Source organism: Tenebrio molitor, chromosome 6 (assembly GCF_963966145.1).
Source record: "Tenebrio molitor chromosome 6, icTenMoli1.1, whole genome shotgun sequence".
Classification (NCBI taxonomy): domain Eukaryota; kingdom Metazoa; phylum Arthropoda; class Insecta; order Coleoptera; family Tenebrionidae; genus Tenebrio; species Tenebrio molitor.
In genome coordinates this window covers 9835855-9863809 of record NC_091051.1, presented here as the reverse complement: position 1 = coordinate 9863809, position 27955 = coordinate 9835855, and the positions used below count along the sequence as shown (strand labels likewise).

The following is a 27955-nucleotide window of genomic DNA, read 5'->3' as shown; positions in this document are numbered from 1 at the left end:
TTATACCTACGTCGTCATGGTGTTGAGATAAACAACAAAAATACTGTCAGAAGTTTTGTGAAATTTGTTGCAAAAAGAAAGAAAAGAAAGAATGGCTTTAATGCCCGATGAAGACTTTGAAGGCGATTTTCTTGAAATGCAAGAAAATAATCACGGAATTACCAACGCTGCAAGTGCGGCTCTCTACTGATTCGATCCCAGGAGCGATATGAAAATACTTCCGAAACGGATCAAAATGCATTATTAACGTATGTAATTGCAACAATTGATAGTTAAATTTGTTTGTGTTTGTAATAAACATAGTTTTGATTATTTATTTTTTGATGAGACTTGTAATAACTATTACAGGTCTCTTCTACGTGCCTGTTAAATATTACAGGGCTCTGCCTGTAATTACCCATTTACTTAGTTACCACAAATACCTATAAAGTGTCATTTACTTAGAAGGTGGAAATAAAATAATAAGAATGAGAAATGTCCTAGTTGAACGTAAATGTTGTCAGTTAGTTCCTATAAACCAATCAAGATTTCGTAAATCCTTTACCGTTGCAACAGTTGGAAAAGTGGCGATTTTTTAAAGACGACTGCAACAGATTTTACATCTTCAAAAGCTCTTTTGTAGCACCCGACAGTTCAATTTACAACAATTTACAATAATGTTATTTTAATACCTCCCTAGGTACCAATTATTACAGCACACCCACAAAAATTTTATTTTCTATTGTTTCTCTGAGCTAACCGCTTCACATGCTTAATCCTAACAAAGCATCATTAACTTCTTCTGCACGCTGGACTTGTCAAACTTTTTACAAAAAAAAAAATTATATGTGTAAATTATATTTTATAGCCGACAGTCTAATTAAATCGAGATGTAAAATTTATAAAACAAAAAAGTTATTAGAAAGCAATATGTTTCACTTTTTATGGTAATGAGTCTTTGTCAGTGTTTATTATAAACAAAAAACTTACACAGTTTGTAGTTGCTAAAAAAATTAAATAAATAATTCATTTCACTTTTTAATTTATTACATCAATTTAAAAAAAACATTTGATGCCCACCGAGAATGTGTCTTTGAGACATACGAAATGTAAAATATTTTTAGTACTTTTACGCTTTATATAATCTGTTAAGCAACACTCAATTATTTTCTTTGTGACATGAAAATATTTCAACAATTTGTGGAATATTGTGCGAACGTTCCGACCCACTTTTGGTATCACAAACAGAAAAATTTCGGTATAATTAAACAACCAATCAAGGAAAAATGCAACGAAACATCTGTCTTCTCCAACACAGTTTGCCAAAAAATCCATTAGATAGAGATAAAAAGATTTCTCTTCACTAATTACAATTTTTTGTCGCATTTCTAGACTTTCTTCGTTCCAACTCATCTCTTTCCAGAATAATTTATGACACGTACGTACACGAAGTTTCAGGATTTAATCAATTAAAAAAATCCGAAACACTAACTCAAAGTCACAGATTATATGGTGTAAAAGAGCGATAAATCCGCCGTTTCCTGTGAAGCAGATCCAGATAATTTTCAATTCCATACAAAATGTTCTCGGCGAATGGCCAAATGATTGGCTCTAGGGTTCGAAATGATTGTCCGATTCCAATAATTACACCACAATGACACGCAAATACATTTATCTAATTTTTCAATAATTTATTTGTTTGTCTGGTAAGAAGTGTAATTTGTAAGTCCACATTGCTACTTGCCTTAAATTATTTTAATTGCTTTGCGGAACTCTGTATTTTCATTACTGGCTTTCTTGGATATTTATTAAAGATTATTAGCCGCACTGACTACCATGCGGGTTTGTATACCGCATGTTTTTTGCCCAAGACTTGCAACCATAAATTACTGCGTACACCTTCGAAATATCGTCATACGCGTTTCAAAACTACTTCCTACACACCTCAGATCGAGATAACGAATTTCGATATCTTTCAAATAATATATAGTCCAAACGTGAATGACGCTATGAGTATTTTCTTCAGGCGGGCAGATGCTTCACCGATCAAAAATAGATAAACCATATTCAAATATGGATGGCTCTAAGACAACAGGAAACAGTTTAATAGATTGTCTTGTAGGAAGTTTTATCGCGCATGCTGTGACACTCCAAATTTAATTAATATCTAATCCCGAACAAAGCTGACGTTTTTGATCACAATAAAATCTATCATCCCTTTAGACACCCCTATTCAGAAACGCTTCCCTAAAATATGTGAACTAAAGGTCAATGGCTTTGAATCAGATTCCTACACTATTTCTTCCACTGATTATAAGGGTGCATCTGTGCTTCAGGTATTTTATAGGTTTTAAGGGCTACCGTATGTAAATTAGGCGATTTTATGTAGATGCTTGGGCCCACAGGATGACAGAAATAAAATATTAATTTAACAGATTTGTGACACCCTTATCCTGTCCTAATATTTTTTTAATTGTAACTGAAACATTGTTTTCTGGAGGTTAATAACAAAAAAACCTATCTTTAGTCTGGTTCCGGAAGAAACTGTTTTCGGGAACCCATTCAGAGGGTTAAAAGCGATAAAACAGAATACAAAATAATTGGTTTAATAAAGTATGTCATTTACGATTCTCCAGTTGTAACGCACCGTAGCACAGCTGAACATTTTTTTTCAGTAGACGCATATGTACGCACGCATCACCTGCTTATTAGATCCCTGACATTATACCCCACGCATTTTATTCATTTTTTCTACTGATGCCTAAATTTGTACAATTTGTCGCTTTAATAACTAAATATCAACCCCTTTCGCTATCGTCCATTTTATCTGGGACAGTTTTTTGTCGACTGCTGTTGTGTCTTTATTTGATCACAATAGATTTGTCACGAGAACCCAAAAAAATGGTATAATATTTTTTGAAAAATTAGTAAGTTGATTAATTAATATCGGAGGGTTAATTAAATAAAAACGGTGTGTGGTCCTAATTTTGTCGGGTAAATTAATCAAGGGGTCTGCTCGTTGCGTTTAGTTAAAAGAAAATAAAAACAATTACAGAGATAACATGTGCGTCCAATACTTACGGTTACTTAGACACGTGGCTCATTTAAATTTTTAAATTAGAATTACCGGTGTTAGGGGTTTTTTGTCGATGTTGATTTAAGGTGCATCAGATTTTTGTGGGCAGCAGGTGGAGGTCAGTTTGATTTTTAAGAGGAGTCAACGTATGAGGCTAAAGAGGAGGTATCGGACCAATATCTTCCGATTTATGGTTTACTTATAGCCACTACTTTGCGGTGGCTATTACACAATGCAAATCAAGGAACGACTTCCGAAGCCGAGATCACACTGCACAAATCTTGGATTCAATTAAAATGAAAATTTGAGCCAAAAATCGTGTTGTTAAAAAATTATCCTTTTTTTAACTACATACAAGTCGTTACAAGTATAATCTAGATATTTAGCATAGCAAATCTAACAATATTTATTAATTTTATACTACAGTTAATTTCAAAATTATCGAGTACACCTCAAAAATCAAGAAATCGATTTATTACAACTTTTTCCCCATGTAAACATGCCTTTTTGAAATTTCAGCGTCATATTTTTTATATAGGTTAGGTAAGTTTGACAACATAAAATGTCGTTGATATTTTAGAACACCATAACATAGTCTGTTTTATCCTCTGCACGGTGCTCTTCACGATGTTATAATATTGGGCTACCCTCCGGATCGACCACCCTTCTTCTAATTTGGAAAGAGTGAGCACTTTCGTGTTTTCGGTTACATTAGGAATTTTGTTTGGCAAAAGTGACATTGCTAATTGACAAAAAATGTAAGTACATTTCGCACTGTAGAAAACTGGGTGTAAGTACTCTATAATTTTGAAATTAACTGTATCTACTGGCTCTATCGCGAGCAAAAAATTCTGGTCGTCAATGTCATTTCAAAATTTGGTTAGACTGTCACAAATGAAAAAATTTGCCTGCCTGATTATGCCCATGTCAACAAAATGTGAAAAAAACTAATTAACTAATGTCAATTTATGTCATACAGCATGATGATAGGTTATGATATTTACGACCGTTTTACAATGGAGCATTTTCCATTGTGTCAAATCATGATTTTGACGACCAGTTTTTTTTTGCTCGCGACAGTACCTACCTACCTACGTAGGTAGATTCTTTGAAGAACCGTTTTTTGTTGATTTCTTTATAAATGAAATATTTTGTAGCAGTTTTAATTAGAAATAATAAATATAAGTACAGCGTGATCAACAATGACTGAGTCTGTTGGCAATGAAACAATTGAAAAATATTGGTGTTTTTCTGTTTCTACGTAGGTAGATTCTTTGAAGAACCGTTTTTTGTTGATTTCTTTATAAATGAAATATTTTGTAGCAGTTTTAATTAGAAATAATAAATATAAGTACAGCGTGATCAACAATGACTGAGTCTGTTGGCAATGAAACAATTGAAATATATTGGTGTTTTTCTGTTTCGTAATTGGCACTGACCGGATGTTTTAACTTGACACGACATTAAAAAAAATAGGTTATGTCGGGTATGTTTATGCTATTACAAAAATGACCCTTTGATGGTAAACGTCAAATTCGTCTGTCAACTCTGTCAAAGCTGACAACCGGAAATGCGTTTAGATTACAGTGGTACCAAAATCATTCAAATTTTCATTGTTACCCACAGATTCAGTCATTCTTGATCACGTTGTAGTATTATTACTATATTTATCATATACATATGAAAATAAATATCATATATACAGGGTGTAGAATGGATTTTGGTACATAGGCCCTTAACATGTAATAGTGAAAATCCTCTGATATTAGCTCCCCTAATTATTTTCTAACACCTTCTGGTTCTATTAAAAAAGAAAAATTAAATATTAAAAATGTATCGATAAAATAGTAATACCCATGACAACAATAAAGTTCATTTTTTGACAAACGTAACGAGTTTGCTGATTCCTCAAAGAATGAACTCTTTTAACTAAGAAGAAAAAGTTAACTTCGTAAAATGGTATTACATACTCCGGATTGTCTTTTAGAGAGATGCAAGCAACATTTCCTGTATTCTATCCGGAGCGACCAGTTCCAAGTTTGACATGTCAAATATTATACTTACATTGTCATCGTTGGTTGTCACCTCGGTTACACTTCCCAGCTATTGTTATTTTAACATATTCTTTAATTTTTTTTTTCATTATTGTGTACTTCCGGAAGATATTAAAAAACAAAACAAATAAGAATTGGGAACCATTTTTAAAACTCTACAACTTTTGTATTTAAGGCTTTGTTCTAAAATAATTAGGGGAGCCAATATCCGAGAATTTTTAATCTACACCCGGTATATTAATTTACTAAAATCTGTAAAATGTTCGTAACGATTTTTTTTTTTTAATAATGAACCTAGCGAAATTTGTGATGCAACCAACATTACATTTGCACAAAATTTAAACGTGGAATAATTGTTTAACTTAACAATCTTCAGTTGTATGGGAGACATGTATTGTTGGTTGCATCACAAATTTTGTTAGGCTCTACTCGTGAATCATCTTGCCGAATTTCAAAGTAAATAAATTATTTTGAAATAAAAATCTTAATTCTGTTTCTCTTCTCTATTTCTAAGAGTACTAGATTCTTCGTTGTTAAAACTATGTATAACGAGAATTGTTACTTGGATTTTTCATTTGGAGACGTGCGAGACTATTTTTTTTAAATGTTTGTCCTCCTTAAGTGAGACAATCTAATCGAAATTTCTATTACTTTTATGAAATACATATCTGATGTGTCGTAATAAATAATTTGGCACATTATGAGTATAATTTTTCCTAGTTTTTTTCTTTAAAAATTATTTGTTTTCAATAACTGAGTAAAAAGTTGAAAACCATAACTGAAATATTTAAAAATAAAAAAGTACGATGCTTGGCATAAGTGATTAGGTACACTCGCTTTCAAAACTTTCGCGTACACCTATTTTTTGCTATATTAAATCAGGGTTGTAATTAATCAACTCTGACATCTAAACTTTTGAAAAGTCAAAATGCCTCGAATGACAGAGCATGACAAAGTTTTGATACTTTCCAAATTAGAAGAGGAGTGGTCCATAAGAAGGGTTGCTACTTATAATGGACTAAATAAAAGCACTGTTCTACTGGGTGCACCAAAATTCGCGGAACAACGTAGTAGTACGTTGTTAAGTAGTCATTAAGAGATCAGGTAAAAATGTTTAAAAAAATCAATCTTCTTTTTTGTAGAAGATATGGACCTATTCGTTACACTAAATGTGGGAACATTTAAAAACATTCTATGCATCCCAATAGTCTGCAAATATTTCATTTTTGTTGTATCCTTGGAAATGAGAGGGAAAAATCAAAGTCGTGTTGCCGTACGCTATTTGAGGTAAAACGAACAAATATTACTACTTGGAAATGCTGGAAATAATGAAGAAAATAATTGCAAACCTGATCACAATCGTTCAAAATTATTAGGCCACTGCCTAGTAAAAGACAAATAGTCAAAATCTTTTTTATTATTTAAAATAAATGAGATCAAAGCTGCACCCTTTGGGCCCCCATATCTTCAAATCTAAGAGAATATAGAATTTTTTAATTATTTTTCTCGTTATTTTCTAACATGAATTGACATTGCCTCATTGAGTTGTTCTGCGAATTTTGGGGCACCCAGTATAAGTAATAAGTAAAGAAGAGGTGGGAACAAGGAGGGACCGTGAATTGAAGACCAATCATAATTTTTTAATTGCTGTCAATGTCATCTTTAACTTAATTTCAAAATTACCCGTTCACACTGCTTAAATTTTGCAAAATCGTTGTCACTTGATTTAGCATGTGTACGCGAAGGTTTTGAAAGCAAGTGTACATTCATCAAAAAAGAGTTCCCAAATAGCTGTCATGATTTCAGCGGTTCTGCTCATCTCAAAAAATGAAACATATAACTTTTGTTAATCTGTATAATAAAATTGTGTCTACAGCTTGTACCAGAAAGAAATAAATACAGGTGTTCTCGAAATGCATGTCAAAAATCGAATTTTTTTTTCTTTTTCCTCAATTACTTCAACTCAGTAGCGTACTGGAAATTTCGAGCAAATTTTCAATGCTTTATATCTCAAAAACAAAAAGACTTTTACTGTTCATTTCTATTCATCGTCACTAACTATTTTTTTTTATATGCATTTCGAGAACACCTGTATACTGATACTGAGAATTAAGAGGATGGGCATATTTTGAAAATTATCTACATATTGATTTTTGGGTTATTTTTTAAATGTTTCACATGCCAAAATTAATTAGAAAAAGAGAAGCTTTTGATTTAATTTTCGCTTATTGGTTTTAATGAGGATTTATTTAATGGCTGTAACTTCGTTAATTTTAGGAATTTTTAGAATAGAGTTTTCAAGACATTTTCAAAGCCTTATTTTTTAAGCAAAATCTATTAGAAAAAAAATATATAAGAAATTTAAATGGTTGGATATTTTCGTTATGCTGTGCGAAATAACAATACTTGTTGCAAACAGTAAATATAAAAATATGTATACAACTCATGTTTTATATCTGTTTCCATTGTACCAGTTTCTGGACAATTTTCCGGTGTGAGTCCGGTCGGAGGTGGCAAACAGTGGTAGCAATAAAGTGTCGGTTAGGAGACACTTGGGTACGGTAGATATGAGTTAGCACAGTCATCCATTGTGCCACAAATTCCTAGATTACGCTCTTTCGTGATTTCGTTAAGTTATGTTAGGATTATTAAGTTATTTCTGAGTGTAAATTTATTGGAGTCGGCTCATAAATACAAGTTAGACGTACGCTTGCAGAAATAAATTACTACGAATCCGGTTGTGTTCCAGGAGCTTACATTATTCTCCGGCCCCTTCCACATCCGATATAATTTATTGTGATTATTACTAGTTTTAAAACAAACTAATACAATGAATTGGTCTTTAATGGACAGCCGTCTTTTAATAATTTGAAGCGCGTTAGCCGAGAAACCAAAAAAAAGATGATACAAGTGATCTTGTAGAGCAGCTGCCGGCTTTAATGCATTCTAAATTTCTTGGTTTGAGGAGTGATACGTATTTTTTTTTCATTATTTTAAAGTAAAGCGGTGTAAAGGTGCAGTAATATCAAGATAATAACTAGATAGTTTTTATAATTACCCTACTTAACCAACCCTTCTCATCTGCCTTAGTAGATTCCTGTTGGAAACAAAAAACACACCGAGCACTGACCAATTTGAATACTTAATAAAGAGTGAAATATACCCAATCCATTTATAAAAATAAAGACTGGTCGATCTCGAGAATTAACCGCAATCTATCATAACAGATTAATTTTCGGTCAGGGTTCATCTTGGAAGATAACACCATAAAAAGCTGGCCGTTACTCGGCAAAATCCCAAATTATTTGAGACACAATGGGAAAACATCATCGATCTAACACAATGGCTGTCAAATGAAAGCTGCGCTATTTCAGCGGTGTTAAATGACCACCACTCCGATCACAAGTTTAACAGGTAGCCCCTTCTGAAATATCATCCCTTGTAAGATTTAGGGGTGCAAGGTTGATCAGCCGAAACAGATGTTAGATTGGAAATCGCTCGGTGTAAAAGAACGGTCGTCGATATATCACTGTAAAGAGGCGTGCACGTTTAATATTCAAGTCTATCACTCTATTACTGGAACTTTTTGATTTATTCCCTAATCGTTATGAGGTTTCCATGTGAGGGATTCGGATGACAAATAAGGAACATTACAGTCTCGCATGCTTTGGCATCTGCCACCTACGGCTGGTAATCTGACAACATTCCTGATAAGTTCGACGGATCCCTCAACCTTGTTCATTATTCATATTTCTACAGTGTTTGATTATGACCATTTACAACTTGTTATTACTCATTTACACGACGGCTGTCAACTTTTCTATTAATTGATTTATTAGAAGGTCTAAAAAAATGCTGACGGATAAATGGGACTGATTGTCAACGAACAGGTTTTCCTCGAACTCGATTACATCAACAGTCAAACGCGTATTTATCATTTTAGACTAAATCGAATGGGTGCCGAAGTCATATTTTCAGGCGGTTTTTTCGCGAGTCTGTCAAACTTGTTGTTGGTTGAAAAAATTTGAGGATCGAGGATAAAAATCAACTTTCAATAACAAGGTTTGGTTGATGTTTTTTAACAAATTACCATACTCTTTTGTGCTTGGTACTGCCGAGTAATTGCTAATTTCACAAGACGTCTCGATTAGGACGCGCATTTTCGGACCAATCTTTTATGCTTAAATACCCAACCGATAGCCAATATGTTTGGGTCCTCAATCAGATCAGTTTTAATTTGATGGTATGTACAATGGATCCGGACTTGGTCCTCGATGATTAATCACTTCTGAAATAGTTCTCTCGACGGACGCTTAGAACAATCATAATCAAAACGCTAAATTTTAGATAAATACAGGGTTATTCACGAGTAATAATGGGCCTTACAAAAATTGAAATGCAACCAGTTATACATTTTCATCGCCTTCGTGGATCTTTTATATTTATTTAAAAGAAATTAAAACAAGTAGGTTTTAGTTTTCTTTTATTATGACATGAAGTTGACATCTAAATTAATGTAATTTTTTTTTTGGTTATTTTTATTTAAACAGAAATACATTTTAGGTTTAATAGAAGTCACATAACGACAACTGAAAATTGTTTTACTAAAAGCAGTCCTGGATTCATTAAAAAATAAAAAGATCAATTGTTATCTACCCGTTTGAGAAATATGTTTATTTGGTTGCGTCGGGACGTTGTTAGGCCCATTATTACTCGTGAATACCCCTGTATAGAAAAAAAAAAAAATATGAATAAACATCAAATATAATTCACGTGACTTTAATTTTAACGCTAAGAAGTTTGAATATATTTTCAGAAATTAATTAATTTTAAATCAAGTCCGGTTTAGTTTAAAAATTTGTGTGAAGAACTAGGTATCTCTCTTTAACTCTTTCAATACGAGATCATGGAATTAGCTCCGAATAATACAGGTGTTAGGTAAATGATCTGCCAAAATGTAAACAGTTCATCATCAGGCAAAATTGGGTACATTTTTCCTTTACCATTTTTTATTTGGATGCTAATTTCCTTCAAAATGAGGTGCGGAAAAAATGTACCCCATCGTTTGAGATTCACAATTAAGAAAAAGTTTCGTTTCCAAGGATATTATTTATTTTTTTTACGGTAGCAGTAATACAATTTTCAGAGATTCTTAACGAGTTGATGTACTTTTTTGTCAACAGATTCAAAATGAACTGTGCAGCTGAGCCAAAAACGACTGAGGACTTTTTGTATCTGATCAGCATTGTGATACTCTCTTTAAAGTTTGGCAGGACATTTACCTAACAGCCTGTATAAATTATGTTTAAAGAATCAACTAAGTATACACCTACAGAAACAAAACCGGTACGTTCCAACAACATCAACTGCCCCTTCCAGTTACACCTCTTTCAAATGCATCTATTTTTTTTTTAAATCAGCTGTCAGTGTCAAAACTTTATACAAAACCAGACTGTGTTACCCTAAAACCTGTACTTACCGACAAACTGTATAACAGTTGCCCCATGTCAAAGTTGAGGTTATGTCTGTATAACGTAATTCAAATATCGAACGTGGTCAGTGTCATTTTGTCGTTTTATAGTTATTTATGGTATAAGTGGGTTATTTAAGATATTACCCACGAGAGGTATTGGGTGATTCAAAATGATTGTGGATAAGTATGGCAACTATGTACGAAAATTTATGTGGCAACTGTGTGGGTGGGGTAGAGTTGATATTTGTATGACATTTCATAAGCGTGCAGTTGATTTTTTTTTATATCATTGGACGTTGACTTGTCAATTTTAAAAATTGCGCGACTATGAACTGTCGAAGAAATGTCAAGTCTATCCACACAGTTGCCACATAAATTTTCCTACATTTTGAATCACCCAATATTTGTAACTTGTAACCTACGAGGGCTTGCCCGAGTGAGTGGTACTTAATAACCCACAACGTTTTATCCAATATTCCATCGCCTTCTTAATCAATTCGGGTTTGTCACCTTTGTTTTCAACTCTTCGGAGTACCGAATCAGGGCCATTTTTTTGACGCTCTGTGAAGGGCTGCCCACTACGAAGGCATTCTTTCAAATTTTGTGCGTTAATTTTTCAACGCAAACGCAAATGGCAGTTATGCGCAATGACAGCGCTGATGACCTTGAACAGCTCAACACTGCCAACCTACATTGTGAAATGCACTATTTGCTACTTTCAATTCTTCATACCAACTTGACAACACTTTGACAGCTGATTTAAAACAAAAATCACTTTACAACTCTTGTACGGCACAATAAATCATTGCACTAAATCCAGTTTCACAATAAGAAAATATACCTTCAACATTTTTTAATCCTCTTAATTACTTTAAAATAAACTTCTTATTTTGATTTGTTGTAACAGAAAACTTACCAAAACTATCTAAAACACACTTTTCAGCCTACCACGTGCTAATTGCAGAAAAATACAACATTTTAACTTCAAATGATATATTAGAGCAGAAACGGATTTGAATTTGCTGTTGTTGCAATCAGCAAACTTTCTTGTTCAATTCATTTAGAAGAAGACAATCATGTGAGTTGCAAAAAATAAAGAAGTCTGTAATCCATGCATGGTGTAGAGGTACTGGAGGAAAAAAAATGGAAGAAACAATACCAAACCTAATACATTCTCTGCAGCAGTAGACTGTCAAATATCCAAATGCAAGAATGAGAAGGTGTTTACTAGTTATGAAATCCAAGAGATCTTGAGTTTAACTTCTAGCGGTGCTCAGATGAAGCAGATGGATTTCCTGTCGTGAGGAATAGCAGGCTTACAAGGGGGATGCAAGGATGAGGTGCATGACCTTTTGAGCTCCGACGGAATCAGAAGAACCAAACCAGATGAATCACACCAATCGCGACGATAAGAATGATTTTGGATGATAGTCTTTTAGGACAAGTAACTACGATTTGGAAAAGCGTAAACAACACTTCGGTGATATTCGTAAAACTAGTTTAGTTTAGGTGTTGAAAAAGATAACTTTTTCTTAAGCGACAAGAAATCCCACGCAACCAGAATCAAGTAGCGCGATCTATTTCCACAAGAAGGAAACCGGAGAAGCGGCTTAACATTAGGCTTACGTGAAAGAGAAGAGGTTGTTGTTGTCTTGACGCCTGTCACTTTGACTTTGCTCTCAATCGTTTTGAAATCTATTAATGTTCAATAAGTTAAACACCACGTTATTAACAAGGTGACATGAAAGCGACGAGATCGTGAGTTTTGTGGCGCCTGTCACGTTTATTATTTGTGAAAAATGTTATTATAATATATTGGGTGGCTCAAAATGATTGTGGATAAGTATGGCAACTATAGTCCATTTTTTAATTATAGTCCGATGTATCAATTAAAAAGCAGAACAACTGTCATATTGCTATCTCTTTTCAACATAATGTAAACAAACTATTGAATTCTTGTACGTATTGTATTAAGCGTGTCCCACTATGCATTTCGCTTTAGCATGTGCGATTAGAGCAAGACGCGAATTGTACGTTTATTCCACTCGATTCCACTAGCGACGTCAAATTTTTAGGTTACGTTTTAACCACGTTATTTGTGATAATTTTGTTTAATTTTGCTTGAAATGTCCTCCGTATGATGCCAACGAAAAGCATGTGAACAGATTCATTTACAGAATTTGTAAATTGCAAAAATAATATTGGAATTGCGCGGAAACTTGCAAGACTGGAAGTTAACAGGTAAGGGGGTAAACTAATTCATAGAGAGTTGTTTTGTGTTCATGGCGTTGCCGAAACAAAATCTAGGAGGAAAGAAAGACAGTCTAAACGTGGTTGTTTAGTGCTGTTTTCAACAATTTTTAATATATCTGACCTATTAGTTGATACCTATGTAAATAGTTATCAAAAGCGTTCTGAAGGGAGCGGTTTTTTGAAAGATAAAATTAAAACGGAGGAATGAATTTGCAGAAAAACCAAGAAAGCACGAAAGAACACAATATCTGTCTCATGCTGCCTAAATAAATTTTCAAATATTGGTAGAACCATGCACTGCTGTCAAATGTCGAAAGCAGACGCAGGTCATGTCGACTTCTTGATTCGGACTAAGCTCATCGGACTATAATAAAAAAATGGACTATATAATCTATTCCACCTTTAAAAAAACGATAGGTTGCCATGCTTTAATTTTGTTAAATTGGCAGTACTGAGGAAAGTAGTACCAGGTGATCAAGAAGGACTGTTTAAGTTGGCAGTACAATTAAGAAAATTTTTTAATTCGGTTATTTATAACACTGCAACCGGATATGTTTTGTTGGTTTATTTGACAAATATCTGATGTAGGTATAGCATTAACAACGACAAGCCATCAACAACCGAAAGTTACTCCTGTTATACGATTTAAAATACAATTCAGTGTTACCAACTTAAACAGTCCTATTTGATCACCCCGTAGTTAGAGTGGTATATAAGGGAAAGTAGGCTCGATCCTGGTTCCTAGGGGAGTTTTTGAGAGTTACATTTTCTGTTGGCAGCATCTACTGTTTACTATCAAGCTTCAAATATCTGTCAGTTCGGTCAAGCGCCAAATTCAAAACAGAAAAATTTCTTAAAATGGTTGGTTGCACGGCACCTTATTGTTCTGCCAGATCAGAAAGAGGTATTAAAATGTTTCGGTTCCCAAACGATGCGTCACGCAGACAATTGTGGATCCAAAATATTGGGAAACCATTGAATTGGCAGCCTAGTTGCCACAGACTTTGTGAAGTAAATGCAAGCAAATCTAAATAGTTAACATAAAATTTACATTTTATTTTCACTCTTGAAATATTTTAACAATGAGCAATTTAATTTAAATGCAAATAATGACAAAGTTTTAAGAAATAAAAAATAAATAAAACAACCTCCAAATTTGAATGCACCTTCAACATCATCACTTACACTCCCTACTTGTTCCTCCACCTACACTGAACATAATTCTTCTCTAGCAAATGAAAATATTCTTCACTACATTGCAGACTCAATAGTCAACTCCCTACCTAAAAAGAGCATGTGTACTAAATGTGCTAATTAGCTTAATTCTGAGGACAACAATTACTGTGACGACAATGTTTAGATATATAGTTCAAAGCGAAATTTTGGAGGTTTACATTTTCCAAGTAGCTGCTTTTTTACACTTATTCAAATATGTGAAGAAACATTTAATCGCCCTACAAAAGTTTTACTTTCCAATCAGCTTACAGAGACAACATACACTTCTATAGTATTGTCTATGTCTTCCCACATCATAATTCCAGCTTGCTGTAAACTTGCACACCTCATTATAAAAAAATTTCTAATCATTCGCTCAACATCACTAGCAAATCACATTACGGAAAATTTACAGCACAAATGGCAAAGTTTTTTCACAAGTTGTAAGTTTGTAGTTGAACACTGTAATTGAACTTATTTTCTTCCATTATTGTGTTTATTTTGCACTTACTCTTGAAATGTCACCTGTCATATCCACAGAACAGTCATATCATAGTCATATCTAACAATTTTGACAATAACAGTGCAGCCAATCAACAATCGACAAACGCCCCTAGGAACCAGGATCGAGTCTACTCTCTTTAATATACTAATTTTACCCGTAGTTATATTTCATTTCATTTTGGTTGTAAATCTTTTGTAACTAAATTTGAAGTGCTATGTTGCAAGATGATTCTAAAACAAAAAGTAAATAAAGTTATCAATAAATGTCATTTTGACGTTTTTCCAATTTATTTTAAATTAGACAACACAAAGTAATAATTTAAAGGGTTTACTACAAGTGCATAATGCCAAAAGTTGTGTTTGTCGAGTGTTGAAGGGCTAGACACATTTTAAACGAGGTAGGGCCGATCTAAGTAATGATGCTACGAGTATTATTAATAGATTGATGGATATCTTCAATGTGAGAACAATGAATTTGTATTCGATGAAATCCTGAACTGTATAATTAATTTATAGGTGGGAAGATCTGTTATATATTGCATAATTACAAAAAAAAGGTCTGGAGGATAGTAGAACAACAAAAAAAAAGAAAATCAGAAAAGTGGAAACATTTCTTAAAAGAGATCTGAACGAAATTATTCGTGGGCTAAACATTAGAAGATGATTCGGAATCTAATGACGAAGATAATTCTGAAGATGAAATAATGGAGGAGGTTAAAGTGTAGATGTCTTTTAAAAAAAGTGATTCCATTTTGGAGAACTTATCCGTTTTCTGCTTGTTAAACTAAAGCAAGCGTTCTTGAAACTCATTCAACGACTAAAGCCTCCACCAGATGTTTACATTTTGATTTGTCTTTTTTTTCAATTGCTATTTTTAATAAAAAATGCTGGGTTCTCTATTAATTTCTTGTAATACAGTTTCAATCGATTCGCAAAAAAGCGTGGCAACACTGTGCCTTCAAAATTTTCAGAATTCCTAACCAAACTTTTATTCAGATATACAGGATGAAATCTGTCAGATTGTCATGGCCAAGCATCGATTTTTTAAAGTTGGAATACATTATATGTACGAAAATTTATGTGGTAACTGTGTGGGTGGGGTAGAGTTGACATTTGTATGACATTTCATAAACGTGCATTTGATTTTTTTTTATATCACTGTCCGTTGACAATTTTAAAAACTGTGCGACTATGAACTGTCAAAGAAATGTCAACTCTATCCTACCCACACAGTTGTCACATAATTTCTGGTACATAGTTGCCATACTTATCCACAATCATTTTGAATCATCCGATATAAAAACAAGAAATTTCTATTAGGATCATAACATAAAAACGAGGAGTTTTTTGTTTCACGACGTCTGTTCATTTAGTAATCTTCTGTAGACGCTGAACAATGAACTGTCAACGTAAATCACATGAAGCGAAGAGGGCGCCTGTTCATTTTATTTACTCATGGCGAACAATAATAAACACATTATATCGCTCATACTATAGATAAATTAAAAGAAATACAAATGGAACAAATCATTGGTACGATAAAAGTGAAGAAATCTCTAAATATCGTAATAGTAGATTATATCATTCAAAGTAGAAGTGAGTCTTTTTGTGCTTCGCTCGGTTGCCGACCTCGACTTCGTCTCGTCTTCAATCTCTGGGCTTGGCACAAAAAGACTCACTTCTACTCTTAATTATATAATCTACTATTATTTGTCAGTCAACACCTTCAACCTCAGAGACATTACATGATGATAAACCATCCTCATATAGAGATAACCCATTAGTCATTATGTGATTGACTCATTCACTACGAAACTAGATATCTTTTACAACTGTATTGTTTTTCTTCGAAATTAACACACTGTTGCTCCTGAATTTTTAATGACGGATTATAAAAGAGGACATATTTTTTCCAGACCAATTTGTAATGTTAAATTTTCGTGCGCACCCGGTATTTCCAATTTAGTTAAAAAAATCCCGAAGGACATACCCCAATTAATGGCGGGCACGCTGTATTTTTTGGACAATTCCATAAACCGATAAAATGGGTATTCGATTAACTGGGGTCGTTTTTTGTAAAATCGCATCCGTCTTCACATTAGAGCGTTAAGCAGCTGTAAAATAAACGCGTTTCGGGTCCCACCCTCGGGTCCCTGACTCGGCGAATATGAAGCTGCCCGTTACTGATGATTGACTAACGATAATCATACTTTAACTCGGTGTAAGTGACGAAGCGAACCATTAAATAATGTTGGATTCTATTAGAGATGGCTACCGATGTATTTGACCAGGAGGGTCTCGAGATAACCCGCTGGGCCAATCAAATATCATGTAATTAAACGGGGTCCTCTCATTACGTAATTCACCGAAATTAATTTACATATGAAATCGAATTATCTGGGGAAAAAACGTCATCGACTAAATGATGGGCTTGTCTGAGCTTTTACGCGATTATTTAATTAAAATTCGAATGCTCACCGCGCCACTTCATATACAATGTAAATTCGCTTTTTTTTTAATGTGAGAGGCGGCGGTAAGGTTTTTCGTGTTAATCATTGTTGAGGAAATTTACATATCGTATATATTGCCATCATAAATTTACCTTTAGCTCTACACCGTTAATAGAGATACAGATATTTTTATTACAGTTTACGAGCCTTAACTACCTTTAGTTGCCTCTAGTTAAACAATGTTTTGTAATTAATATATTGTAAATGTCGGTGATTTATAAATCATTTTATATTTTCAATAATCACGCAATACGCATATTTTATTCACATCGAAGGTGTGCTCTTAGGGAACGCTTACATGTGTTTAACAAATTAACCGTTCACGATGAATTCTTTTAGACTGATTAAGTTCATTTGAATTTATAAATAAATTTGATTAAACGCCAGCCTTGATAAATACAAGGCGAGTTTTGTAAATGGAAAAATCACCTAAAAGCAGTCACTAGCACAATTTCGTCGACAAGACAAAATCGGATGGTGTTTTGCGCACAAATATTTCAGGAATTAGTTAAATTGCACCCGACGGATTGAATCCTCGATCACACAAAAACCAAAAACATCTGTAGCCTTCCTTACACGCGCTAAACAGTATAATTTCATAGTATTGTCACGTGACTTGCTGTATGGTTTTAAGTCAAATAAAGCAAACTGGCTTCGGACGGGAGTCTTTATTTAGTTCTTTGATGTGAAAATTCAGTCACACATTTATTGGATGTCTTTTATGGATGTACTTTGCCGATCGGGTGTAAGCGAGATCTTGGACACGTTTTTTGATAACTACGACCATTGTCTATCAACTATTATAGATAATCTCACATTAGACTGGCCACGTCCAGTTTTTTACACAGATGTACAAGAGAGAAATATTTTCAACAAAATGGAATTTTTGATGGCTACATACCTTGCATTACATTTTTCATTTGATTTTATACAAAATTATCAAAAAGAAAACAATTCAGAGCAGGCGTTGCAAATTATCAGTCATGTCGTAACGGAATCCTATACAAATAAGCGTTCAATGCATGGGCGTAGACAGTTTGTGGTCTCAAACGCTACTTTATAATAAATCATAACTCATGAATTTTAGAAGTTGGAATTATAATTGTACATTTTATTATTATTATTATCAGCGACGCCACTGGTAAGCAGATTTTCGGTGATATCTCAAAGAAACGTCAGTTTTAAAGCAACGGTGTTAATGTTAACCTTGAAAAAAAGTTTTCGATTTTGGCAAAGTTTAGGGACATTTCCTGTAATTGCAAGCAACAATGATCCTAGAATAAGTAGTAAAATGAGTTTTACCATTGAAGATAAAGCATTAATAATTAATTAATTAATAATAGATTTTTCGAGAGGTAGGCAACCAATAAAACGACTGCGTATAGCAAGTATACATATGTGTACGATTAAGCTAGGAGAGACGTTTCGATATATCACAAGATGAGGTAACACTGTTGATTTGGTTTTCTGTTGATCACTCTGTATATGTAAACATAATGTTGCAATCTAAAAGAAGGCAAGGGTGGTGTAACTTCTCACAGGTTTTTCGCCCTTCGCATCTGCATCCACTGCAACACTTTATATCTTTGAACATTATTTGTATTATTACTAATGTTAAAATTCAATTATTCCAGTCAGTTAAGTTTAATGATAATTTATTCCAATAGCGTAATAATTATGTCAGAGAATATGTATACTTACACCTGTTAATTAATATTCATTTTCCCTTTTTAAAAATAGAATAAAAAGATTCTATAAGGCCCAGGAAATAACTTACGTAAGTCATAAGCTATGTAAAAGAGCATTAATACAGAGATTTAATATATGATTTGAAATTTAAAGACGTTTGATGTTAAAATACCCCAAATAAAATGTAGAAAAAATTGAATTTTTATATTTAAGCAAGATGATGCAAATAGAATAAACATTAAAATAATAATTTGAACATAATACGTCAATAATCTTTTAAAAAAATTTAATTTTTACAATGAATGAATAATAGTTATTTTTATATTAAGTGCGCGAAGAGAGTGTTTTTTGTGCATGAAAAGGTCTTTTACGCCGAGACGAAGGTCGAGGCAGTATAAGCCTTTGAATGCACAAAAACATCTTCGCGCACGAAATATAAACAATATTTTTTCTATAATTGATTCAAAAAATTGAAATTAAAAATTCAAATTTTTGAAGGAACTCTGAAGTTTCAATGCAGTGACCATATTGCTAGGTAACTAATAAAAAACAGTGCGTGAAATGAAAAACAGAAATAGTCGTATGCGTGAAATTGCATTTCACACACTGTTTTGTATGGTTTCTATGGTTTCGATCTTACTAACAATGTAAAAAGAAAGACACGTAAGAAAATGACCCACTTCATGCACAGATAACTATGCGTGAATTTCAATTTTTTGAATCAATTATATAAAAAGAAATTTAAGATACACGTAGCTTATTTCTGGAATAAATTATTACATAATTAATTTTAGGCTGTATTATTTATAATGTCACATTCATGCAAACCCGTATAGCAAAGAAAATGAATGAATCATTCATATATTTGTCCTATTCTACTATGAAACTAACGGAAACAAAGTTAGGTACAGTTCTTTGAATATTTATTTTTTATTCAGAAACGAGGCCAGAAAATTTATTGTGATTGTTATGAATAACATTAAGAATTGTCAACTAAACATTTTTGTGTCATATGAGTAATAGTGATAATATTTGTACAAATTAACAAATATACAAGTTCTCGATGTTATTACGGAAATTCCTGAGAGGCCAGAAGACTGTGAAGAAAGATGAAGCCCACCCATGTGAATAACGGATGGATTGATGTCACTGAGAGTTATGAAATTTTTCCTGTAAAGGAGTTATTTTTATAAAACATTTCGGAATCAAGAACAATTTGAGATAAATGATGAGATACCTCTACAGATACCGCTAAAATAATTTTTTTCCAGAATTACTTCGTATATAAATTCGAAACGTTGTGTTGGTAATAATAAGGAAGCGGTTGGCTTATGAGAATTTTTTAACCCAGTTATTACCAGGCAAAAATTTAACAACCTGAACTAAAAAAAAACGCCTGTCGAAAGTCGACTGTGAGCCACACTTAGCATTCTTTTCATTAATTTAATTTGTTCCCTGTTATGAAGAAATCAGGAACGTTTTCCCGCCAAACATCTCTATGACAACGCTTACCAGGTTGTACGGAAAAAAGTTGAATATTGAAAGGTTTTAATTCCCTTAGAAAATAGCTATTTTCAATACAAGTGAGCAAAGTAGTGCATTTAATCACGAGTACGGAAGTTGGGCGTCTGAGCCGAAGGCGAGGACCTCACCCGTACGAGTGATTAAATGCACGTTTGCTCATGTGTGTTGAATCTGATTTTTTTCATGATCATAAAATAAAGTCGCGGAATGAAATTTCGGGCAGCATTTTTTTTGTCACTTTTTGAGTTAATTGCAGTAAGTGTATTTAAATCATCGCTTTAACCTGCTGCTTACATCTTATTATGCCGCAAATGACTATTTTTTAATGTAAATAAATTAAAACCACAAAAACATGACAAGAGTAAAAAATGAGATTATATTAACGTAAACTGTACATTATCTATCTGCAACTGTTAAAATCACTGAAACAATAACTTCTACAAAATTAGCTCGACAGGGAACTCACGAAAACAGTTTCTCACAACAAAACGTGGCTCAACAAAATTCCAAACAAAAGAGGTTATGTTGTTAGGCTTTGCGTGTTTGTGATTGGTTTACTGATTTTAATTTAATTAGTGATACCAACACATAATGCATTTAGCATGAATTTTTTCAGAAAGTTTACCCCAAGCTACGTACACGTTTTTTCGTCAATTGAAATCTAAATAACAGGTTAAAAGTTTAAATATGTCAAACAGATTAAGAAAACTTTCAGTACAACATATTTGGCGCCCTCTATCGACAAACTCGCAAAACATTCACTTTGCACGCTAGTGAGAAAATATTTTTTCCTCACTAGTGATTCAATTGCCATGTTTGCTCAGTATTTTCAGTGAGCAAAGACCACTGAAATTCAATGATCATGGAAAAACTATTTTGCGTACCTCTAGGTACCCTTTTACCTCCATCATTACTGCTTTATGGTCCGGAAAATTGGTACTTTTATTATTTTCAAAAACAGTAATCACAGTGAACTGAAGGCTTAAATCAATACTTGAAAGAGGTATTAAAAATAAGAGCCTTGAAAATGCAAATCTTATGAGCCGGACCTTCGTTTTGATGGGACATTAAGGTCGTCTCAATTTTTTTCTTCTTCTTTTTGTCCACTCTTCAGAATCTCAAAGAACTGTTCCGACAACTTTCCTGCTGATGTGGTGATACAAAACTTTCAACAGGTGTTCTACCCATTCCATATTTTAACGTTTCATCCACCGTGACAGATCTTTCAAAATTTGTCTCAGAAGTCACTCCTGGAATATGCTTTGATATTCTAAGTAGATATGTCGTGTCTAATAACGAAAAACGAAGATCCGATCTTTTAGTTTTTGCACCAGAGAGAGAGAGAGAGAGGAAATTCTAGCATAGTACCTAATGTGTTAGCCACGTTGGAAGTGAAACTCTTCTAAAGCGGCGTTGACTATTTCGGATTTACATAGAAGAAAGGGTACGAAGTGAAGAGTAGCTTTTGCTCAAACAATCCCAAGTGCTGAACAACTGATCAACAGTTTCTTAAATATGGTGCGTATACACCTATTGTCAATTAATAATCATACGATGATTTCTTCTTCATTTGCCAATCAAGGTCTTCTTGGTCGGGGGCAACAAACAGCGAACCACCCTCGTACGGCGCTTCAAAATTACAGATCCTAGTAGCATTTCGTAATTTTTGCAGAAATTGATTGAATTCATTAGAGTTCGTGCGTGATGTTAATGCCATGAAACCAGACCGCTTGCTTGCAATTTTGAAAAAGCAAACAAAACGACTCTTTCAGTTTCAGCGTTTACAATCAATCACTTATGAAATGAGTGCATTAACTTTTATCTAATTGCCGGTGGCTAGTGAAGTCATAATCTCCGTTCTGAACTTTAACGATCGTTTTAACTGCTTCTACTTAGTTAGCGACCATTGAAAGAGTAAAATGTCTATATGAAGATCATTAAGTTGAAATTACTGGGATGGACTGTTTTGTTTCGTGATGCTCGCACCACACCACGCACCAACGAATAACTTGTTAAGTTTATGGTATATAATCGAGTTTGGTTTGGACAGCCTTCTGCGGTGTAAAGACGATTTGTAACAACGTGTCTCGTTGATGAACACGGGTTTATTGATATTAGACAATGGATAACATTAGCGTTTTAGCAAGACATTAAAATTAATAGCGTTAATCCGAGATTGAGGTAAGGTAAATGATTACGCGTCCGGCCATCAAAGGTCGAACGATCGGTTATGTGATTATAAGTGTTATGTTGAGGCAAAGCTCACGGTTATAATAAGAAGAGCTCTTTACAGCTTCCTTAATTGCAGGTTAGAGGAATATGATTGCACAGCCGACTTCGATGAGTAGTCATAAATAAGGAGCACAATGAGCATTGTAAAATACAAGACGGTTAGACACTTTGACAGAGTGTATCCTTTGCTGCACCAGATATAGTTGTCTCGACCTGCCGTAATGATACACCTCCGAGATTTAGTATCCAGCCTTGTTTAAACTGTGGAACATTTCCACCGCGAAATTCTCACCCGGGGAATAAACAAAGCGGTAAATTATCGCAGATCTGTCTTTTAATATAGTCATCTAGTTAGTGCGCGAATTATTTTTGATAAATGGCGCCTTTTGAATACCGTTGAAATTTTAAGCTCCAGTGGGATAACGTATGGCTTTAAAGGATTAATGTCGGCCAGTGTGAATTATTAAAGGCGCAAAATCTTTATGTGGAAGTTCATGTTAAATCGCTCCAACACAATAAACTATGTTTAAATTTTATACCGGTTTTTTATAAGTGGGACGAGTAGGTGCTGATAATATATGGGACATAATAAGAAGAAGCCCTCGCGGTGTGGCTTTATTATTATTGACATACATACGAGAAGTCAAACTTTTTTTGGAACACCGAACCGACCGACCATAAATTTCGCGACACACACTGCAGTTAAACCTTACAACAATATATCTATCCAAACTTGCTTTAATAATATAAATAAGTGCGCCGAAGGGGTGTCAATGGAGTCGGATGCACTGATTCAAAAAATCAAAGTGGGTCCGTGGGACGCCAAGATTTAATGATGTAATAAGATCTTTTTTAAATTATCTTCTGTTTACAAGAAAGAAGCGATAAAACGCTATTCGAATACAAGATAGAATCTACTCTTAAGGTAGAATAAAAACTTTTATGAAAGCGTTTTATTACCGACGTATAAAAGTCTAAACTATCTTATCAGAAAACAATGAAAACTTACACACCAAAATATTTATCGAACACGGGACCAGTTTAATTACGTTTACGCTTGTCTAAAACTAAACAAAAAAAGTACATTTTATTTTCTCTTTCGATTTTAACAAATATTCAAACATTTAACTAAAAGTGTGTATCTGTTTGAGTCAAGTGTTTCTTCACTGTTATTTCCTTTTATAATTATTAATAACAGATGATTTGCTGCGTACGGGTTCGTGGCTAGTTTTCAATCGTGAAGAATTTCAAGTTCTGCAACTAAAATGCGATCTTCTCGTTGCCGGCCAAGTCGCGCTTCTTCACTTCGTAACACCCAAAATCGCGAAGATGCTGCACAACGTTTACAAAGGTTTCGTGCATTGGGAAGTATCCTTTCAGGAAAACTTTCACGGTAGATTTGTCGTCCTAGCTCTGAATGTCCACGGATCAAAACCATATTAGTTTTCTCGAGGTTGGTGAAAGCTTTTTGTGATTTAAATTGAGGTTTTTGTCAAAATGAAGCAATTTTGAATGAAACGACAACAAAAAAAGTCTACTATGATTTTTTTGACCCATTTTTTCATAAAATTCAGCGGCTCCCAAACTTTATTTGAAAAACTTTCAGCCTTATAATTTGTATAAGGCATTATTGGCTCAATCGTTACGTATTGTGGAGTTCTATCACTAGTTAAAATATCTCCACAACTTTCAAAGTCACCCTGTATGAACAAAATCAAACAGCTGTTTCAATGGCCATATACACTATTGGACAAAAGTAGAGCAACAAAATTGTTGTTTCTATTGTAACTAAAAAATAGTTTTAGAATTTGGAGATTTTTTAAATTAATTATAATGAATTACCATCTCTTAAGTTAAGTAATGCTTCAGACAAAAATGGTACAATTTCTGCATAGTTTGGCTTCAAAAATGTTAATATTAAAAATTACTGAAAAAATCATTGCGACAAAAGTAGAGCAACACTTCTATACAAGATGATTTTATTTAACTAATCGAAAACAACAATTAAAAAGAACATTAAAAAATAACAATTACTACTCTAATAATTAATGGAATATCCATTACTACTTATAATCGCTCTACAGCGCCGTGGCATTGAGGAAATCAAATTTTGAATGGTATTGTCTGGAAGATTTGCCCAAATTTCATTAATTTTTTCAAGCAATGCCTGTGTATTAGGAAACCGAGTTGTGCGAATTCGACGTTCTACCTCGTCCCATAAGTTTTCGATCAGGTTGAGATCTGGAGACTGTGGTGGTCACTGCAAAATCTCAGCATTGTTATTGTGAAACCATTCCCGAACAAGTCGCGTGTGTGTCGTGTGTGTGTGTGTTTATGGTCGTTATCATGTTGAAACACTAAACGCAAAAGCATTTCCCATTCTGCATATGGTAGCATTACATTTTGCAGAATGTCCCGATAAACAAAATATCTATCAATGATTCCCTCAATACGGTGCAAGGGGCCTACTCCATTCCACGAAAAACAGCCCGATAAGAAAACACTCCCCCCTCCATGTTTAATTGTAGGTGTAACGTACTTGAGATTGAATCTGGTATTCTGGTGTTAACTGGTCGTCTTACACGTTTCATTCCGTCAGAACTGTACATTTTATAGCGAGTTTCATCGCTAAATAAGACTTTTTTCCAATCGTGTATGGTCCAGTTAATTTGCTCTCGTGCAAATGCAAGCCTAGCTAATCTGTTTCTTCTAGAAACAAGGGGCTTTTTCACTGGACGTCGACTAAACAATTTTGCTTCTATTAATCTTCGTTGAATTGTTCTTGGACTAACCAGAATTTCCGGAATTTCTGCAATAATCCGCGGTGCAGGTAACCATGGATCATTTTGAGACATTCTTTTAATCCGTCTATCCATTAAAATAGTAGTTTTTCTGGGTCTTGCTGATTTTGGACTTTTGTCTAAGTGTCCTCATTCGTTGTAAGTAGACATTATTTTTGACACACTGTATTTCGGCAAAAGAAACTGTTTTAAAATAGCAGACTGTTTTTTTCTCTCTAGATGGGCATTTATTACCATCTGCTTTAATTCTTTACAGATAGGGATGCCTCGTGGCATGACTAAAATTATGTGGAAATAACTAACAATGATAAATTGGAATATTTTAGTTCTTACTTCAAGGAAAGACCTTTATTTTACGAAAAATTCAAAGTATTGCTTTACTTTTGTCGCATAAACGGTGTGTACTTTCGATAATAAAATTTCTTAAATTGCTTTGTGTTAATATTATAAACGATTAGTTATCACAGGTGACAGCCGCCTACTTGGGATTTAAAAAGTAATTAGAATTTGTTTGTATTTCTGCCATTTAAATATAAAATATTGAATTTTTTCCTTTTCTTTTTTGAAGTTGCTTTACTTTTGTCCGATAGTGTACTTACATATAATTTAGAAAGCAGTGAAATGATACTATTCTTATCAAGGTATAGATAAAACACCAAGTTAAATGATGTAAAATAAACATAATTTTTACTATTATAAATAATTATCTTAAATTAGCCTGATGTGAAAGTTTCGAAATCTTCTAATCTATAGAGTTGTGTCGTATTAGCTGCTTTATCCAAAACTTTTTGGGGACTTCATACGGTGGTTAGAGCAGAACTTATATTCTTCGTCCATATTTCACAGCCAAAATGTTATAAACTCTGGTTTTATGAGAAGTGCTGAATATTCAAATGAGTTTTCTCCAATAGAATCCAGGTCTGATGAGATGAAACAGAAGAAGATGGAATCTGAAACATTAATTCACGATAAAAAAATTAAATATTCCTCATTGGAATGTCAAGGTCTTTTAAGTAAAATGTTTATAAAATAAGTAAAATAAATAAATAAAATTTATTTATTTTAAAATTTCCCTTACTATTCAACGCTGCAAACATTCGGGGCACTTTTCCATTATTATTATTCCGCATTATTATCGGAAATATTTGCATTGTAAAAAATGTTATGTAATTATTTTTGAATTTATTAACAAACCAAATTTATTGCCTTGTTAAGGAATTCTAATAAATTCTCAATTGAAAATAAAAATACAAACAATTTTTTTTTGTTGTACAAGTTTTTTTTTCTGATCTTAGTAGAAAAACATTGCAAATTTTGTATTGTTGTTAAAGGTCTGGGACAACATTTTCAAAAAACTGTGGTTTCTCAGAAATGTCCAAATTGTTTTTCATTTATAAATAATACAAGTTTCCTTATTAATCTTTATTTAAAAGTGATCAATCTCCTTCCTTCTTTGCAACTTTGTCCGAAATTCCGCCAAACAAAAAGTATTTAATATAAAAAAATTACATTAATAACTGTTGTTTTTCCGAGCAAATGGGCAACAGTTTTGTAAAGCTTTCTATTAGGTGACTCAAAATGATTGTGGATAAGTATGGCAACTATGTATGAAAATTTATGTGGCAACTCTGTAGGTAGGATAGGACAGTTTATAGTCGCGTAATTTTGAAAACTGTCAAGTTAATGTGCAATAAAAAAAATCAAATCCACGCGTATGAAACGTCATACCAAATGTCAACTATACCCCACCCACACAGTTGCCACATACATTTTCGAACATAGTTGCCATATTTATCCACCATCATTTTGAATCACCCAATATATTTTGCTTAGTGACCTCTATTAGTCTATCTCATTCAAACCAAACAAACCATAAAATTAAAAAAAAATACCGTACCGAAAGTCTAGTTAATTAAGTGATATTGCTATCGTAACCTGTCAATTTTACTACTAGTATTAGTACTAATCATTATCTTACGAAATAATTAGGAAATGGAAAAAAATAGTATTATCAAAGTAGGAAGCTTGAGACATTTTTATTTTTCACGCATTTGTTACCACTGCGAAAATAAACCATATATGTATACGATACGGATGAAGACGCAACTTTTTACCAGTCAAATTACATAGTGCCATAAAGTGTTATTTTGCTACACTAGTGTGGTAAACTTTGTCATTATTTTGAGTTCAATTTAAGTAGAAATAGCCAAAAATTAAAGAAATGCATGACATCGAATCCCAGTACAATGTATTTATTTAATTCCTGTTTCATAAAGAGTAAAAACAACGTTGAATACAAAATTTATTTTAATTTGCTTGTACATATTTAAAAAAATTCATCTTAAGTATCATTAATTAAAAATTTACAGCTGATTTAGTTCATGGTAGCGGTTACAAAAAACCCTGGTACAGACTTTTTATTCAAGGAAAAAACGTGTGATATTCTTTAACGGAATGAATTTTATTTTAATAAATTACTTGCCGGCTTCCATTATTTATACCTTTTTTTGGAACATTTATGTAAGGGAACATGTGTAGCACCTTGCACGTATGTAATCAGATACATTCAGGTCGAAATGTGTTCGCTATGACATTTAAACATTCTCACTTAACGAAAGCCGCAAAAAATGCAGCATTTTTTCTTA

At 33.3% G+C, this 27955-nt stretch overlaps 1 protein-coding gene and 1 long non-coding RNA gene across 3 annotated transcripts in view; one reads left to right on the top strand and one right to left on the bottom strand.

Moving 5' to 3' along the window:
• Window positions 1-12453: 12453 nt before the first annotated feature.
• LOC138134197 (piggyBac transposable element-derived protein 4-like) overlaps window positions 12454-27955 on the top strand; it is a 166775-nt gene continuing 151273 nt past the window's right edge. The window contains exon 1 of the mRNA XM_069052324.1: window positions 12454-12823. The gene's annotated coding sequence lies outside the window, so the exon portion shown is untranslated. The remainder of the gene's footprint in view (window positions 12824-27955) is intronic.
• On the bottom strand, window positions 13871-14713 carry LOC138133697 (uncharacterized). Of its 2 annotated transcripts, none has more exons than XR_011160487.1 (2): window positions 14321-14713; window positions 13871-14118 (listed from the first exon to the last, which is right to left on the bottom strand). It is a non-coding gene; the product is annotated as an uncharacterized lncRNA (long non-coding RNA). The 2 variants fall into 2 exon arrangements; XR_011160486.1 differs by having other exon boundaries at window positions 14334-14713.